The sequence below is a fragment of the Mastomys coucha genome, unplaced genomic scaffold (assembly GCF_008632895.1).
Source record: "Mastomys coucha isolate ucsf_1 unplaced genomic scaffold, UCSF_Mcou_1 pScaffold11, whole genome shotgun sequence".
Lineage (NCBI taxonomy): Eukaryota > Metazoa > Chordata > Mammalia > Rodentia > Muridae > Mastomys > Mastomys coucha.
The window spans coordinates 4,851,494-4,868,713 of record NW_022196893.1 but is presented as its reverse complement, the minus strand read 5'-3'; the positions used below and the strand labels follow the sequence as shown (position 1 = coordinate 4,868,713).

The following is a 17,220-nucleotide window of genomic DNA, read 5'->3' as shown; positions in this document are numbered from 1 at the left end:
CTCAGAGCACCTTCTCTACTGCTCAGAGCACCTTCTCTATTACACGGAGCACCATGTTGTCTGAAGGTAAGTTTTTGGTAAATGAGACACAAGCATGACAACACGTTGGGTCAACAGATATTGAAAGAGAAGGAACTGGGGCCAAGAAAGTCGTTGGAGGGTGAAAATGACATCCTAAGAACATTCAACAGAAAGAAAGGCTGATAACCCAAACCAAATAAACAGCAAGTGGTAGATTTAAAGCCAGCCTCACAGAGGAGAGCATTCTCAGCAAGGCACATGGAATAACTTCTGTAGTCAGCAACTTTTCATAGGAATTGTATTACATCTAAAAGATAAAAGGCAGACATTGTCAGGGCAGGCAGAAAGAGCAAAATGTGGCTATCAGCCATTTATGAGAATCTGACTTTGAATATGAAATCACATGTAATTATAAAATAAAAATTCCTGTGTCACTCAGACTCTAATTAAAAAAAAAAGTGTTGTTATTGTGGCCACAGTAATATCAGAACAGTAGACACCAAGAAAGAAAGAAAGAAAGAAAGAAAGAAAGAAAGAAAGAAAGAAAGAAAGAAAGAAAGAAAGAAAGAGAGAGAGAGAGAGAAAGAAAGAAAGAAAGAGGGGGAGGGAGGGAGGGAAGAGGAAGGAAGGAAGAAAGAAAGGAAGGAAGGAAAGAAGGAAGGGTCAGATACAACAACAAAGTTGTAAGGTGATCTGTCCATATCACTATAGAGGGGAGGTTGTCACAATGCCAAGATGATCTCAGGTGTGTAAGTACTGAACAAGAGGAAGAAGATGCATTAAAATGTAAGAAAAAAATCCAGAGATGCATTTCAAGGTTTCAACACTCAATGAAACATTCCAGATACTGTAGAAACTTAACGATAACATCTAATGGACTTGACCAGTGGGCATTCAGGGGAGACACCAGGAGAGTCACCATACAGGGTTGGCTGCAGACATGGCTCAGCAGTGGCAAAGTGCTCGCCATGCAAGAATGAGGAGCTGAGTTCAGATTCCCAGCACACGTGTCAAAAGCCAGGCATGAGGTGACATGTATATAATCCCCTTGCTGGAGGAAGAAAGGACGGGCAGGTCCTCGGAGCTCATTAGCCAGTCAATATAACCAAATGAGTGAGCCGCTGGGAAGCGGACACTGGTCCCATGCTTCCATAAGCATATACGCACACCCACATGAATACATACACACCACACACATACAAACACACACACACGTGTGTACACACATAGATTCATCATGTGCTGCTTATAAACAGGAGAGAGCATCTTTAAGAATAAATCAATGTGTTGTCTGACCCATAAAAGAATTTTTTAAAAATTAACAATCATACCTAGAAGAGAGCCAAATATTTGGAATTTAAAGTACACTTCACATTAGAGCTGGAAAGCCCATACAAATTGGTGGGAATTTAGATAGTCAAGGCCCCAAGCATGGGGATGCAGCTTCATCAGTGCCCAGAGGAAAGCTTGAGCATCAGGTGCCTGCTTTAGTAAAGAGACTAAGCTCCTGGATAGACCCTGGAAAGGACCGGAAGAGTTCGAGTTGGACTGAGCTGCTGTCAAAAGGGGAAACGAAAGCCGAAGTTGGATGGAAATTAATATGAGTGAGACAAAAACAATTTGTTTAGAAAGATCAATAGCATTTAAATGCACCAAGCTAGGGTGTCATGAAAGGAGGGAAGCCATGAGTTTCCAATGTAAAGAAGAAAGGGGTCCCATTCAGACTCCACAGATGCAGGCAGGGGAGTAGGTGAATGACCAGACACACCAGGTCTCCTGACAGTCTGGAGTAAGAAAGACAACTTCCTTGAAAGACAATAATCAATGAAAAGGAAACAAGAAAGTCTAGCACATCTGGGTCATCCCGTGTCTGTGAGAGGATCTGAGTTGGGAGAAAGTCTCTGGGTGGGACCCCAGAACAGGGTGCTGCCTTGAAGAGTTTACTAAATAATTGTGTCTGTCTCAAGTGGGGTCAATAGGAAAGAGGGGCAAGAGCGGACAGCTTTGCTGACCACACCAGTATCTCTCCAAGTGTAAGCAAGGGAACCAAGTCCTTCTTGAATACAGATGTAAATCTTTATGAGATGGTTGGTGGTAATACAATCACATGCCTGTCATCCCAGCATTCTGGGTATAGTGGCAGGAGAATCAAGCGCAAGGGCAGCTTCCATTACTCAGTGAGTTTGATGTGAGCTTGGGTTACACAAGACCCTGCTTTTAAAAAACTGTAGCACATACCAAGGAGGCTAACATTCCATCATCAGGTTCTGAGTGTGAGCTAATGCATAAAGTGTTAGCGCGTGCAACTGCAATGCATCGTGTTACAATGAGAAGAGACACGGTTTGTGTCTGTGTCTTTCATACGATGAAGTTAAGTGGTTGCTAGAAACAGTGTGAAGCAAGTTCCCTCGACTCAATAAGGGTGCATAGGGGAGGAAGGCCTGTGGCTGATGTCACCTCCCGAAGTTCATGCTGCATGCCCACCATCTGTCTCTACTTGGGACATCTCTGTGCTAGACACAGTGAAGAAAAGAGGCTGAGAAAAAAAGAAATGGAAGTTTTACTAATGAGTGACTTCCTATTAACAGAAAAGAGGCAGGAAGACTTGATGAATTGGCTCAGTGGATAGACACCTGCCCCTAAGCCTGGTGACTTGAATTTGTTCCTCAGGGTCTCAGCTGATAAAAGGAGAGAACTAACTCCCACAGGTTGTCCTCTGATCTTCATATGTGTGCCATGTTGCATACGCCTTCACACACACACAGTCACACAACCACACGCACACAACCAAATGTACTCACATACACAATCACATATGCATATACATACACAACCACATACACATGCATACACATACACCAAACGTAGTTTTCAAAACTTAAGAAAAGACAGAAGAATTCATCAAAAAGCTTTGGAAACCCTCTAGCGGCCTGCAAGAGCCAGGATACAAGGCCACTACACAGAACTCTGTTTCATTTCTGTGTTTTCAACCACCTTTGTGAACTTTACACAAATCCTCAGAATGCACTGACCACGCAGAGCAGCCAGGGAGAAGAGAGCTGAAGAGGAACGTTGTCTAATTTGCATTAAGCCTAATCAAGAGAAGGTGATGTCCCTCTGACAATTGACATTTATACTAAACAGAATGGAAGGTCTAAAAATAGACTTACTATGAGGTCTGCCAGCTTTTACACTGATACCCAGCTAATTCAACAAAAGAAAAAAGAAAAAAAAAAAAAGAACATCTTTTTCTTCAAGAGATAGGACTGGAACATGTGGATATATGTGGGAAAAAAAATGAACCTTGACTCCAACTTCAAGCTATTAGCAAATATTGAAATAAATGATACAATTAAATGAAAACCCCAAACCTTAAAAGTTCTATATAAAAATCAAAGGCTACCACCTTGACCATCTACTCAGGATTGTACTAGAAGAAGCAAGGATTTCAGGGGCAGCTTCCAAGGAGGTAAAAGAAATATTAGCAAATTAGACCTCAATTTATGCAAAAATGAAGACCTTCTGTACCACAAGGATACCATTAAGGAAATAGAAAGGAAAGACACTGAACACTGGAGAAGTTTTTAACACACCTGGGGAAGGTCCTACAATCAGGGCATTCAATGCTCCTTAAGCTTTAGAAGGAAGTCCTACAATAAGAAATCGCCCAATCATCTGGACGTTCCAGAGAATGAAAGAAAAACTGACGGCCAACAAGGACATAAGGAGAGGCTCTTTATACTGTACAGCATGCCATGAAATCACACATTGAAAGCCACAGCAGGGCCCAGACCTCCTGGAGGTGGTTAAGCAGAGAGGCTTCCTTGGGGGGCCTTGGCCATCACTGCGGAAGGTCGGGTGTAAAGTGCGTAAGAGGCTGAAAGAGTGGATGATGATGCCCAGACACCAAAGGGCAGTTCTCGTATGAACCCACAGAGACTGTGGCAGCATTACAGAGCCTGTGCAAGCCAGACCAAGTCCCAGCGTGGAGATGGCAGGTGAGCATAAAGCCCCACCCCTAACCAAGGAGCTATTGACAAATGATAGCTCTGGGCGAGTAACAGTCAGTTGTCTCTAAGAGTAAACTGACCCAGTAAGCTGACCATGCTGCTGCAGAGAAAGGCTACTCATCCACTAGTATATGACCAGCACAAACTGGAGTAGATGGTTTTAAAGAGGACAGAAATGTTGGGTAGGCAGGGGAGGTGGAGTGGACCTGGGAGGAGTTTGAGAGTGAATATGATCAAGACACTTTAAAAACAAATTCTCAATGGAATAATAAAGGAAAAACCTAAAACAACAAAATAAAACAAAACAAACAAAGAAAATCAACAACAAGAAAATGACCCCAAACTCTTCTGGGAAAATCTAGCACTTTCTTGCTTAAATACTACTGGGCAATCCAGAAGTTTCAGTCCTAGATATCTAGCAGGCACAAATACACACACACACACACACACACACACACACACACACACACGTGCGCAGTCTTAATGTTCATCACAGCTTCACTCAAAATAGTCTCAAACTGGAAACGACCCAAATGCTCATCAGGAGGTGAATGAAATAGCAACCAAAGAAAATATTAGCTAAATTGGGCTTCATCAAAATTTTAAATGCTTGTGCTTCAAAGGACACCATCAAAACATTAAAAGGGAAAAAAAAAACACAGAAAGTGAGACGATTTTTGCAAATCACATATCTGAGTGATAACACATAGGATCGAGTGTTCAGTCTATACTAAAAACTTTCAAGAGTTAAACAGTAAAGGGAAACAAAGCAATTTAAACTCAGACAGAGGATTTAGTCAGACATTTGTCCTGGGAGCTAGTAAATGGCCACTAATTGCATAAGAAGATGCCCAGACTAGTTACCAGGGAAATGTAAAGGAAAAACATAAGTTATTCCTTCACACACACACACACACACACACACACACACATACACACACATACACAGGGTGGTGAAGTCTGCAGAGACGGTGAATGGCAATGCTTCATGTGAGGAAGGCAGCCTTGGTAAATTCCTGGTTGTATAAACCACATCAACCAGTTCTCAATTCTGTGTCAAAATACCTGACATACATAGCTCAAAAAAAGAAAAAAAAATCCAGGCATGGTGAACATCTGCAATCAGTCAGCCAGGTTCATCATTTGGTGACCTCCAGGCTCAATGAGATAAGTTTGAGAGCAGTAGTTGAGGAAGACCCTCAGTGTAAACCTTTGTCCTCTGTATTTGGGGAAATGAACACACATGAATATGTCACATGCATATGTCACATGCACAGAAAGCAAGCAAGCAAGAAAAGCGAAAAGAAGGAAGGTGTGTTTGGCCTCATTGCTCCACACATTTTCTGACTCCATTATTTCTGGACCACCATGGGACAGACGTCATGGTAGAATCTCTGGTGGTGTCAAGAAGTGCATCTCATGGTAAACAGGAAGCTAAGAGTGACAGACAGGAAGCGGTGAGGGCAAGTGTCTTTCAGAGACACCCCCGCCCCACAGTGATCTACTGCCTCCAAGCAGGCAGACCTTTCACAGTTCCTCCATCTCCAGTGGCCACTGAGGGCCAGTGGACTCTTCCCTGAGTTGATCCCTGGATGAAGCCAGAGCATCCCCAAGCCCCATTTCTGATTACTGCTCACACTGAGGACCAAGGCTTAGAGTCATTGGGGGCAATATTTCTGGTTCAAACCACACCATAGGCACTTGGGAAAGCATTAGGCAGATCATAGAAAAGTTAAAGAGAGAGATTTGACCACAGAATTACAATCCTTAGGTTTATATTCAAGGAGATTGTGCACATGTGTGGGGGGAGGGGTCACATGAAACCTGCACACTATCTCCAGAGTAGCATTATTCATAAAAGCTTCAAAATGGAAGATAACCCAAGCATCAAATAAAATGTGTCAACCCTATACAACAGAATATTAACATTCCCATGACAAAGAAGAAAGTCTTGACGCTTACTGCATTGTGAATGACCTCAAATACCATACAATAATGAGCCAATCATAAGCAACCAATTATTGTATGATCTCATTCGCATGACAGTCTCTAGAATTGCCAACTAGAGTCAGCATATAGGTTAGGGAATGTCAGTGTGTGGGGAGGACCTGGGCATGACCTCTAATAGGTCAATGTTTTCTTTGGAGACTCATGAAACTGAAACTGTCTAGTTAGATTGTGAGGCTGGTGATCGGACTCTGGGATTCACCATGGAATTGTATGTTCTACATGAATGGATTTCATGACATGTGAGCTACAGCTCAATAAAGTTGTTATTAAAATGGAAATGGAGGCTGGAGAGATGGCTCAGTGGTTAAGAGCACTTACCACTCTTTTAAGGGGACCCAAGTTCAGAATTCAGTTCCCAGCAGCTCACAACCACCTGTAACTCCAACTCCAGGGTATTTGACTTGCTCTTCTGGTCTACATGGGAGACTACACACACACACACACACACACACACACACACACACACTGTATATCTACATATGGAAAATGTGCTATAGGATGCCCACAGTACACACACATTATGACACATTATGAGAAGTCAGAAGGTACTCTGTAACTCTGTAGGGTCCATTTATGTAACTCTTCAGGACACAGACCTACAGTGTAGGGAAGCCAGACAGTGTTTGCTTGGGGGCAGAGTAGGCCTGGCTGGAAAATAAAGGGAAGGTGGCTATATTGGTTGGTTTTGTGTGTCAACTTGACGCAAATTAAAGTCTTCAGAGAGAAAGGAGCCTCCATTGAGAATCAAATGTAAGACATTTTTTTTCAATTGTTGATCAATGGGTGAAGGCTCATCCCATCCCTAGGCAGGTAGTCCTGGGTTCTATAATAAGGCAACCAGATCAAGCCAGTAAGCAACACTCTCCATGACCTCTACATCAGCTCCTGCCTCCAGGTTCCAGCTATGCTTGAGCTTCTGTCTTGACTTCCTCCAATGATGGATTGTGATCTGGAAGCTTAACACAAATAAATGCTTTCTTCCCAACTTGTTTTTTGGTCAAAATGTTTTGTTGAAGCAATAGAAACTGTAACTAAGACAATGCCTCAGCATGCATAGAGGTATTCACTGTGATGAGGGTCACTCTAGTCTACACATCCTCAAAGGCATTCCTTGTACAACATCTGCATTTTGCTATATGTCACTCTGTGGTGCTGCTGGCTCTACAACCTGTAAAAAACCCATTGCAGTTTACTGAGAGCTCAAGAAGCCTGTAACCTCGTAGTAGACATGCATATTACAATGACATTTTGTGTGGCTCTCATCTGAAACCTGCTTTTATCATGCAAGGAAAGTTGTAACGTTTGCACAGTGAACTTTAGTTCATGGCTTAGTTGCCAGACACCAGAAGTGTGGGGCACGTAGACAAGGAGCCAGGGGGTCACTGTGCTGACCTATGGAGAACTGATGTTAAATGAAGAGCTGTACAGTCGTAGCAATTGCTCTTTCCACTAGCAGAAGACATGATGAGAAGACAGTCACCAGCATACAATTTCTTCATGGAAAGCAAAGGGTCACCCCTTGTGGAGATGGCAGGGAGAGTCCTGGGGTGGAGCCTCTGAGGAAGACAAGGCTTTGAAGGGGTAGTTCAAGTGTAGAGGTTCCAATGGGGAGGGGGACAGTGAAGGAGTCTGGTAGGGTGGTTAGCAGGCTTCTCAACCTTAGCCATTTCTTCACCCTGTCCTTGTACATTAGTCAAGGTTGGACACAAGTCAATTGGAGCTAGACTGCTCTGCATTGACAAACAAACCCCATGTGGTTACACATCAGCGGCCCTCACAAATGACACAGAGAGGATGAATCAATGGCTCTCTTCTGCAGTTATCCCTTCAACCTGGCCCATTCTATTCCTTTCTGTGTTCTGGGGCCAGGGTTTCAGGCTCCTGGGTGACCATGGGCTATACCATTATGACAGATGTGTTTAGTCACACCTACCAGTGTTTACCATCACATCTACCCACTTCTATGGCCTGGACTCTGGTTCATGGCACCCACCTGGCTGCAGGAGAAGACAGCCATGGTGTCTACACAGGAGAGCCGGATGATGGGCACAGAGTGGATGTTGCCTGTGTATGTGGTGTGGGTCACTGGAAAGTCTTTTCTACTTCTTCATAGCCTTCTTCCTGACTCCAATTCATCACCCCCCACCCCATGCATGCCATGTCTTCACATCATCTCAGTATCTTCCTGAGATGAGCCTCCAGGCCAGTTTCACTGAAGGTCAAGAGGCAATGAGCATTTTCAAACACAAAGCTTTGTGACCTATGGTATTTGAGTCCCTCAGTCTATACCAAAGGGCCACAGTAAAGGATGTGGGATTAGAAACACTGGCTTCCAGCTGCTCATGCTCCTGCTCACCAACTTGGGGACCAAAGGTAAAGCCTTTAACTTCTGAAACATCCACATGTAGGTGCTTGTGTCAATGGTACTGATGGGGAGCAACAGTTTTCAACCCCACACCTAGCTATTCCTCACACCATGGTGCACCTCAAAACTCACCAGTTTGCAAGACTTCCTAGGCAAAGGGATTGGAAGGTGTTGAAGTAGGGTCTTAAGATTAGACCAGAGTCTGCAATGGGGCTTGCTCCTTCCCCTAGCGGAAGACATGATGAGAAGACAGTCACCAGCGTACTTAGGCATTGTCCCTAACCTTGGCTTCTGGTTTCAAAAGCCACGAATATACCAACCTGCCCCACCACAACACAACTTAGTCGGTCCTGCCTGTGTCACATGCATGGGCAGGGACAGCTGAGATGTTGGATACTATGTTGTGCCTCCAGGGCAGTGCCAACTCCACCTTGTCACCTCTCATGGTGGTTATCATCACCATGATCCAGTTCCCTCCCTGGAAAGGTCACGGCCTTCTACAGCCCCAGCTCAGCTCTTGAATTTCCCCCCGGCCCACTCAGCTTGAACACATACTTCCTCCCTTCTCTTAATGAGGGAAATATAAGCTAACGAGCTTACAAATGAGCATTGGGCAGTTTCTGGGGGAGACCCCAGCACAGTGTGCATGGAGCTGTGAAGCTGCGTGGATAATGGAGAAGATTAAATAGAAGCGTGTGAATCTGTGTGCTTGCCTCTCACCAAAGCTGTAAAAGAGATAGTTTTTAAGCTTGAACTTTTCCCCCCTCTCCAGCCATTAAATGTCTCCCAGAAAATTGCTCTGAAGGAGGGCATTTTGCTCTACTTCTGTCTATAGTGCACAAGTGGGATCTTGAGAGATGGTCCCCTCTGCAGAGAGCCTGTCCGTAGTGTCAGAATCTGGGTCCTAGCACACCTACTCATCATCCCTTCTGGTAAGGTGACCCACAACTCTGTGATTTTTTTTTGACTCTTGTATAAAGTAGGTAATTCAGGGTTGAGGGAGGCATTTATTGTGTTCCTTTCATGTGCTGACCCCTCCTGCATCTAACCCTCAAAGACAATTCCCAAAGAGGCACTATGCCCACTTTGTAGATAAGAAAAACAGTTCCATATGGTGAAAGCCAGACCAGGATGAGACTCCAGTTCGTGATCATTGCTATACGTTCTGCTACCCCAAAAGCAAAGAGTGGTGCATGGCCCGGGGGACCAGTGGACAGATGGGTCTAAATTTGTTTGCCTCGTGATGTGGACTTGATGGTGGGGAGTTTAAGAGGAATAATTTAGGGTTCAATTCAATTTAACAAATGTTAATGACATCTTGCCAAGGGCTAAGGCGAAGGGAAAGACTGTATGAGAGCTGTGGCCTTGGCTTTTGAGGCGCTCTTGATTTAATTAGAGAGTGTAGGGCAGATAAACATCAGCAAACAGCACCACCCAGATGGTCTCAGTAGAACAAGAGAATGTGTCACAGGGACTTTGGCTACGCTGGCAGATTGGACAGGAGCCCATCTCGAAAGTTTCAGCAAGCCTTGCTACAATGAAAGGCAAGGGATAAAAAGACACAGAATTATAACCACAGAGAGGCTTCAGAAGCAGGAAGGCAGATATCAACACAGTGGTTGGCAAAGAAGAGGAAGGCAGAGCCATTTCAGTCCACAGCCTCAGATAGAGGCTGGAGGTGTGCACCGAGGAGCGGGGGTGCAGGTGGCTGAGAAAGGAACATTGATTTTACAAAAGAAGGTACCCTATGATCCCTCCTCTGCTTGCCCCTCAACATCCAGCCATGGTGCTGAGATGTTCTTTGGGTAACTTGGAGACTCTTAAGAATCTCGAGTTGGACAGCTCACTGAGAACAGAGCTCCATGCTCTTCAACTGCCCCGTCCCCCAGGAAGCTCAAAGATGCAAGCCAGCTTGTACCCACCCTGTAGACCGAGGGATGCTCTTCTATGGCACTTGCAGGCACAAACCAGGAAGGAAAACCTTGCCATGACTCATTGGGCCCCCTCAGGTCCAGAATACTGTCTGCTCTGTAGCCAGCTCTGGACTTGAACTAGACTTTCAAGCATGTTCAATCCAAGAACAATATCTCATGTAGAAAACAGATTCGTCTAGGTCTGGTGGAGCAGCCCTGTCATGCCAAATACTCTAGAAGTTGAAGCAGAAGGATTACAAGCCCAGGGCCATCTTGGACTACCTTACTAAGACCCTGCCTCAATATAAGAAGCAAAGAGAGAGCCAGAAATATGATTCAGCATGACCACCTGAATTTGGTTTCTAAAGCTCATTGTGGAAAGGAAGAACTGACTCCTGAAGGTTTTCCTCTGACTGCCACACATGTGTCAGGGCATGTGCATGTCCCCATGTATCAGACACACACAGTAACAGCAGTAATTTTCACATTTATTTATCTTTATACATATATATGCTGCAGTGTGTGTGCGTGTGTGTGTGTGTGTGTGTGTGTGTGTGTGTGTGTGTGTGTGTGTGTGTGTGTGTGGTCGGTCAGTGGGGTGTGGTCAAAGGATAACTTGAGGGAGTTGGTCTGTTCCTTTTGCCATGTGGGTGGGTGTGGTCAGGGGGGGGCGTGGTCAGTGGGGTGGTCAGGGGGCATGGTCGGAGGATAACTTGGGGAAGTTGGTTTGCTCCTTTTGCCATGTGGGTTTTGGGGATTTAGCTCAGGTTGTCGGACTCCACAGCTAACACCCTTACCCACCTAAGCAACTCAATATCCTTAATAAAATATAATTACCTCACTTCTTCCTTTCCTTTCCTCCCTCCAACCCCTCCCATGTTTCTCCTACTCCCTCTCAAATCAATGGCCTCTTCTTTGAATATATATATATGTATATATTGAAAACAACCTGCTGTGTCTGATTTTATTGCTTGTGTGTACATGGTTTCTAGACTGACCACTTTGTACTGGGTAACCAATTAGGGAGCTCACCCCTGGGAGAGACTAACTCTTCCTGTCTCAACTGTCTTTAGTTGCCTGCAGCTCTTTGGCTAAGGATAGAACTCCTTGAAATTTCTCCCTTCCAAGTTAGCATGTCTATTTATATTGTTACTGTTCAGGACTTGTTTAGGCAGGCGTATTGTTGAGGTATCATGTTGAGGTAGTTTCTCTATCATTTCTAGGAGATACAATCTCACAACAGATTGTCTGGCCTCTGGCTCTTTTAAATCTTTCCACCTCTTCTTCCAAAATATTTCCTAAGTCTTAGGTACAAGATTTGTAATGTAGGTATAGCCCTGGGACTGGGATTCCAGAAATCCACTCATTTCTGCATTGTGTCCAATGCAGTTTTCTGTAATGGTCTCTGCTGTACTGGTGAGAGCATCACTGACCTGTGATATATGGGAAAGTATTCAGAATGCAGATAGGATTTATGTTGGCCTGGTAAGATGGCAACAATAGGTTCTCTTCTAAGATCCCTGTCCTTAGCAGAGCCCCACATAGTTGGCGAGGTCTCTAGAATCAAGTATGATTTCCCTCCTGCTGACTGGGCCTTAAGTCTAATTAGAAAACTGTTGGTAACCACCAAGATGTGAGTGCCACTATTGTACCATTAGGAGCAACTTGCCATGTAGGTCAATGTTGTGATTCACAGGGCTTAATTCCCTCTCCTTCTGGCTTGCATAGATATACTTTATGGTACTATGAAAGCTAGATCCAGCTTAAAACTTACGAGTCCTGTGTTCAAGGTGTCCAGTGTCTTCCTCAGTAGGATCTTTCTTACCTTCAACATCTGAGGGTAACCAACAGCCACAGGAATAGCATATATTGTTTGGAGTCTCTTGGTCCAACCCGACCAATAAGTTGAATAGAAATCCTATGTTTGGCACTGGAGTTTTTGTTAGATAGATGGCTCCTGAGGGGAGAATTCCCAACCTAAGTGGCATAACTTCATTTAAACTATATATTAATTAAATAAATATATATCTTAATCCTATATCATATATATCTTAATGTTATTAAGATATCTTAATATGTATATATACTAAGTGATATATACTTTATATAAATCATATATATACATACATACATATTGCTTAATATATATATTAATATTGTATAATTTTAGATAAGTATACAATGTGATTCTTTAAGGCTTCATCAAATGTCTTTGATGTCATTTTTTTTTCACTTCTCCCTCCATCTCCTTCTCTATGGCATCCTTCCACCTCCCCATTTAGAACCCCCCCCCCCGTTTTCCCAGTTTTTCCCTCTATATCACCCATATCCTGATATTCCCTTCTCTAGTCTGCCTCCCCACACACAATCTGTTTTTACTTTCCTGATTTCTATAGTTATTCCAGTTATATGCACACATCTAAGAATCTGTAGCTAGGAACCATGGATAAGAGGGAATATGTGGCTTTTCTGCTCTATGTCCAGGTTACCTCAGGCAATATAATCTTTTCTAGTTCCATCCTTTTACCTTCCAAATTCATGATTGAATTTTCTTTACAGCTGAGTAGTATTCTACTGTGCATTTATACCACACTTTTACTGTCCATTCACTGGTTGTAGGACATTTAGATTGCTTCCATTTTCTAGGTACTAGGTTTTTTGTTTTTGTTTTTGTTTTTTTTTTTTTTTTTTTTTTTTTTTTTTTTTTTTTTTTTGCCTTTAATTTTTTTTACATTAGACATTTTCTTTATTTGCATTTAAAATGTTCTTCCCTTTCCTGGTCCCCCCCCAAAACCCTGCTCACCAACCCATTCTTTCCTGCTTCCTGGCCCTGGCATTCCCCTACACTGGAACATAGAGCCTTCACAGGACCAAGGGCCTCTCCTCCCACTGATGATAGACTATGCCATCCTCTGCTACATATGCAACTGGAGCCATGAGTCCCACCACGTGTACTCTTTGGTTGATGGTTTAGTCCCTGGGAGCTCAGGAGGTACTGGTTAGTTCATATTGATGTTCCTCCTAAGGGGCTCCAAACCCCTTCAGCTTCTTGGGTCCTTTCTCTAGCTCCTTCACTGGGGATCCTGTGCTCAGTCCAATGGATGGCTGTGAGCCTCTACTTCTGTATTTGTCAGGTACTGGCAAAGCCTCTCAGGAGATAGCTACATCAGGCTCCTGTCAGCAAGCACTTGTTGGCATCCACAATAGTGTCTGGATTTATTGATTGTATATGAGATGGATCCCCAGGTGAGGCAGTCTCTAGATTGTCATTCCTTCAGTTTCTGCTCCACACTTTGTCTCTGCAACTCCTTCCATGGGTATTTTGTTCCCCCTTCTAAGAAGGATCAAAGTATCCACACTTTGGTCTTCCTTCTTGAGTTTCGTGTGGTTTGTGGATTGTATCTTGGGTATCCTGATCTTCTGGGCTAATATCCACATATCAGTGAGTGCATACCATGTGTGTTCTTTTGTGATTGGGTTACCTCACTCAGGATGATATCCTCCAGATCTATCCATTGTCCTAAAGCTTCTGTTAAGGACACTGTCAATAGGACAAAATGGCAACCAACAGATTGGGGGAAGATCTTTACCAATCCTACATCTGATAGAGGACTAATATCCAATATATTCAAAGAACTCAAGAAGTTAGACTCCAGAGAACCAAATAACCCTATTAAAAATGGGATACAGAGCTAAACAAAGAATTCTCAACTGAGGAATCTCGAATGGCCGAGAAGCACTTAAATGTTCAACATCCTTAGTTATCAGGGAAATGAAAATCAAAACAATCCTGAAATTTCCCCTCACACCAATCAGAATGGCTAAGATCCAAAACTCAGGTGACAGCAGATGCTGGCAAAGATGTGGGGAAAGAGGAACTCTCCTCCATTGCTGGTGGGATTGAAAGCTGATACAACCACTCTGGAAATCAGTTTGGTGGTTCTTCAGAAAACTGAACATAGTACAATACCCACCCAGCAACACCACTCCTGAGCATATACCCAGAAGATGCTCCAACATGTAATAAGGACACGTGCTCTGTTATGTTCATAGCAGCCTTATTTATAATAGCCAGAAGCTGTAAAGAACCCAGATGCCCCTCAACAGAACATGTGGTACATTTACACAATGGAGTACTACTCAGCTATTAAAAGCCATGAATTTATGAAGTTCTAGCTACTCTTAATAGGGTGGCAATGAATGTGGCTTAGCAAGTGTCTGCAGAGTAGTACGGCCAGCCCTCTGGGCATCTCCAAGGGGCGGTATAGCTGGGTCACACCATAAATTTATTTTTAGTTTTTGAGTGTTCCCCACACTGATCTCCAGAGTGGCTGGACCAGTTTGCATTCGCACCAACTATGAATAAGAATTCCTCTTTTGCCACAATCTCGCCAACATCTGTTGTCAGGTTTTGTTTGTTTGTTTGCTTGCTTGCTTGCTTGTTTAATCTTAGCAATTCTGGCTGGGTTGAAATGAAACCTCAATGTTGGTTTAATTTGCACTCAATTGTTAAAGAAGTGAAACGTTTTTTGAGATGCTTCTTAGCCATTGTTATTTCTTCTAATAAGAACCCTCTGCCCTGATCCATAACCAACTTTAAGTCATTTGCTTTCTTGACTCTGTTTCTTGAGATTTGTTTGTTTGGTTGGTTGGTTTTGTATAGTATAGATACTAATTCTCTGATTATTATAGTCAGATACATAGTTGACAGGGATTACTTCCTACTGTGTATGTTTCTCATTTACTGGGTTGACTGTTTCTTTAGCTTTTTCGTTTGATTGAGTCCCACTTGTCAATTGTTAACCTTAATTCCTGGACCAATTGAGTCCTCAGAAGTTCCTTTCCTTCATCAATAGCTTGTAGGATCTTGTAGGACTGCCTATGCCCTCTTCTAGCCATTTGAGTGTTTCAGGTTTTTGGTTTTGTTTTGTTTTGTTTTGTTTTGTTTTTTTCAAGACAGGGTTTCTCTGTGTAACTCTGGCTGTCTTGGAACTCACTTTGTAGACCAGGTTGGCCTTGAACTCAGAAATCCACCTGCTTCTGCCTCCCAAGTGCTGGGATTAAAGGCATGTGCCACGACTGTGTTTCAGGTTTTAAATTGAGATATTTGATTCCCTTGGAGTTAATTTTTGTGCAAGGTGATAGATATGGATCTTGCCCACTGAACAATCTCACCAGCCCCTAGTAAAATGTTTTTAAGTATAAGGAAGGGCCACTTAACTCAGTGATAGTGCCTTGGATACAGAAGAGCCATCCCCAATACAGAGAAAGAGGAAGATTAAAGGAGACCAAAATAACAAACGAACACAAACACAAATCAAATGAACTGGAGACCATGCAAGGAAGAAAAATAACCTAAGTTCATGTGCTCATCAGAGTAGAGGGGTATGGCCTCCCTACATTGATGCAGTGTGATGGACAAGCAATCCACAGTACAAGGCACTCTCGTGAACTGGAGAAGACAGGGAGACCTTTTTAATCCCATGGGTTAAAGAAAATTTCCGAGAAGCAGAATAGAATAGCAAAAAGGAAGATACTATGAAATAACAATGTAGCTGTTGACCAACTCAGGCATCCAAGACCCAATAAGGACACTTTCCAAAAAAGGAACAGAAAGAGATGAGAAAATGAGCCACAGAAGAAAAGAAAACTCGAGAAAGCTGCCTTCAAGGTGAACAGATTATTAGTGAGGCAGGGAGGATAGCATAGATGTCAAGAAAACCATAAGGGATATTTTAGTAAAAATAAAATTCTTTTTAAAAAATCTTGAAAAATAAGCAGAACCAAAATCCAGAAAACAGAATTCCTGAAAAACCAATTTGTTTTGAGATAAGATCTCACTATGTAGCTATGGCTAGCCTGTAACTCAGTATATAGACCAAGCTGACCTCAAACTCACAGACATGTGTGTGTCTAAGTGTACATATGTGCACAGTTCCTTGAGAGGTAGGAAGAGGATGTAAGAGCCCCTGGGACTGAAATTACAGGAGGTTGTAAGCCACCAAGTGGGTGCTGGGAACCAAACACAGGTATCTGTTGAGGCATCTCTCCACGCCTTCTAAATATTTTAAAGGAAAACAAAATTTAAAAGAGTCATAGACAACAAAAACCTGTTCATGGTGATTAAAGTTTGTTAGAGTCAAGTTCCTTCCCCATTCTCAGGAGTCTTCTATAAAACACACTTCTTGTAGATCATAGAAGAGGGAGAGTGGTTTCAGAAACAAGGGATCTGTGCAGAAAACAGTCAAAGTTTCCAGAAAGAGGGTGAGTTAGGGATGCTACAGGTTCAGGACTGGGTCTGGAGAGCAGTCCCCCACAGGGCCCTGGAATGAGCCAGACCTACAAAGGAGCACAGGCTCCTGGAGTAGTCATCATAGTGACTGAGTGGTGGGAAGGCCTCCTTCCTGCACCAGTGTCTGAGCCAGCACAGATACATTAAGCAAATTGAGCAACCATTGATTAACTCCAGGAAACCAAATGTATCAGGCTAGGGAAAAGCTCCATGCAGTCAAGGCTCAGCTGCTGCAGCCATAGACAGATGCTCCTAGGAGGCAGAGCAAGGAGGGGCAGTGTGAGCATCAAGATTGCCACAGACTCACTTCCCTGTCCTGTGGGAGAGAGATGAGCCATCATCAGATGGGGCAGCGTCTGCAGAGACTAGCTTGGTATGTAAAGGACAATGTGTTTGAGGAGACTTCTTCTTGAACTGGAGAGGTAAAAACTTGTATTACATCTAAAACCAGGAGCAAGAAGATTCTGGAAAGAGGCTTGTATTCATCAGAAGCTTTGTAAACTTGTGTTTGGGGATTGTCTTGTTAAAAATGAGGGTTGGTCCCTGAGATTCTACCTCACACCAGTCAGAATGGCTAGGATAAAAAACTCAGGTGACAGCAGATGCTGG

At 43.3% G+C, this 17,220-nt stretch overlaps 1 long non-coding RNA gene across 2 annotated transcripts in view; it reads left to right on the top strand.

Annotated features, from left to right (window-relative positions):
- Positions 1–8,351: 8,351 nt before the first annotated feature.
- LOC116081089 overlaps positions 8,352–17,220 on the top strand; it is a 12,005-nt gene continuing 3,136 nt past the window's right edge. For both annotated transcript variants that reach the window (XR_004114711.1, XR_004114712.1), the window contains exons 1-2: positions 8,352–8,414; positions 9,179–9,338. This is a non-coding gene — a long non-coding RNA (uncharacterized LOC116081089). The remainder of the gene's footprint in view (positions 8,415–9,178; positions 9,339–17,220) is intronic.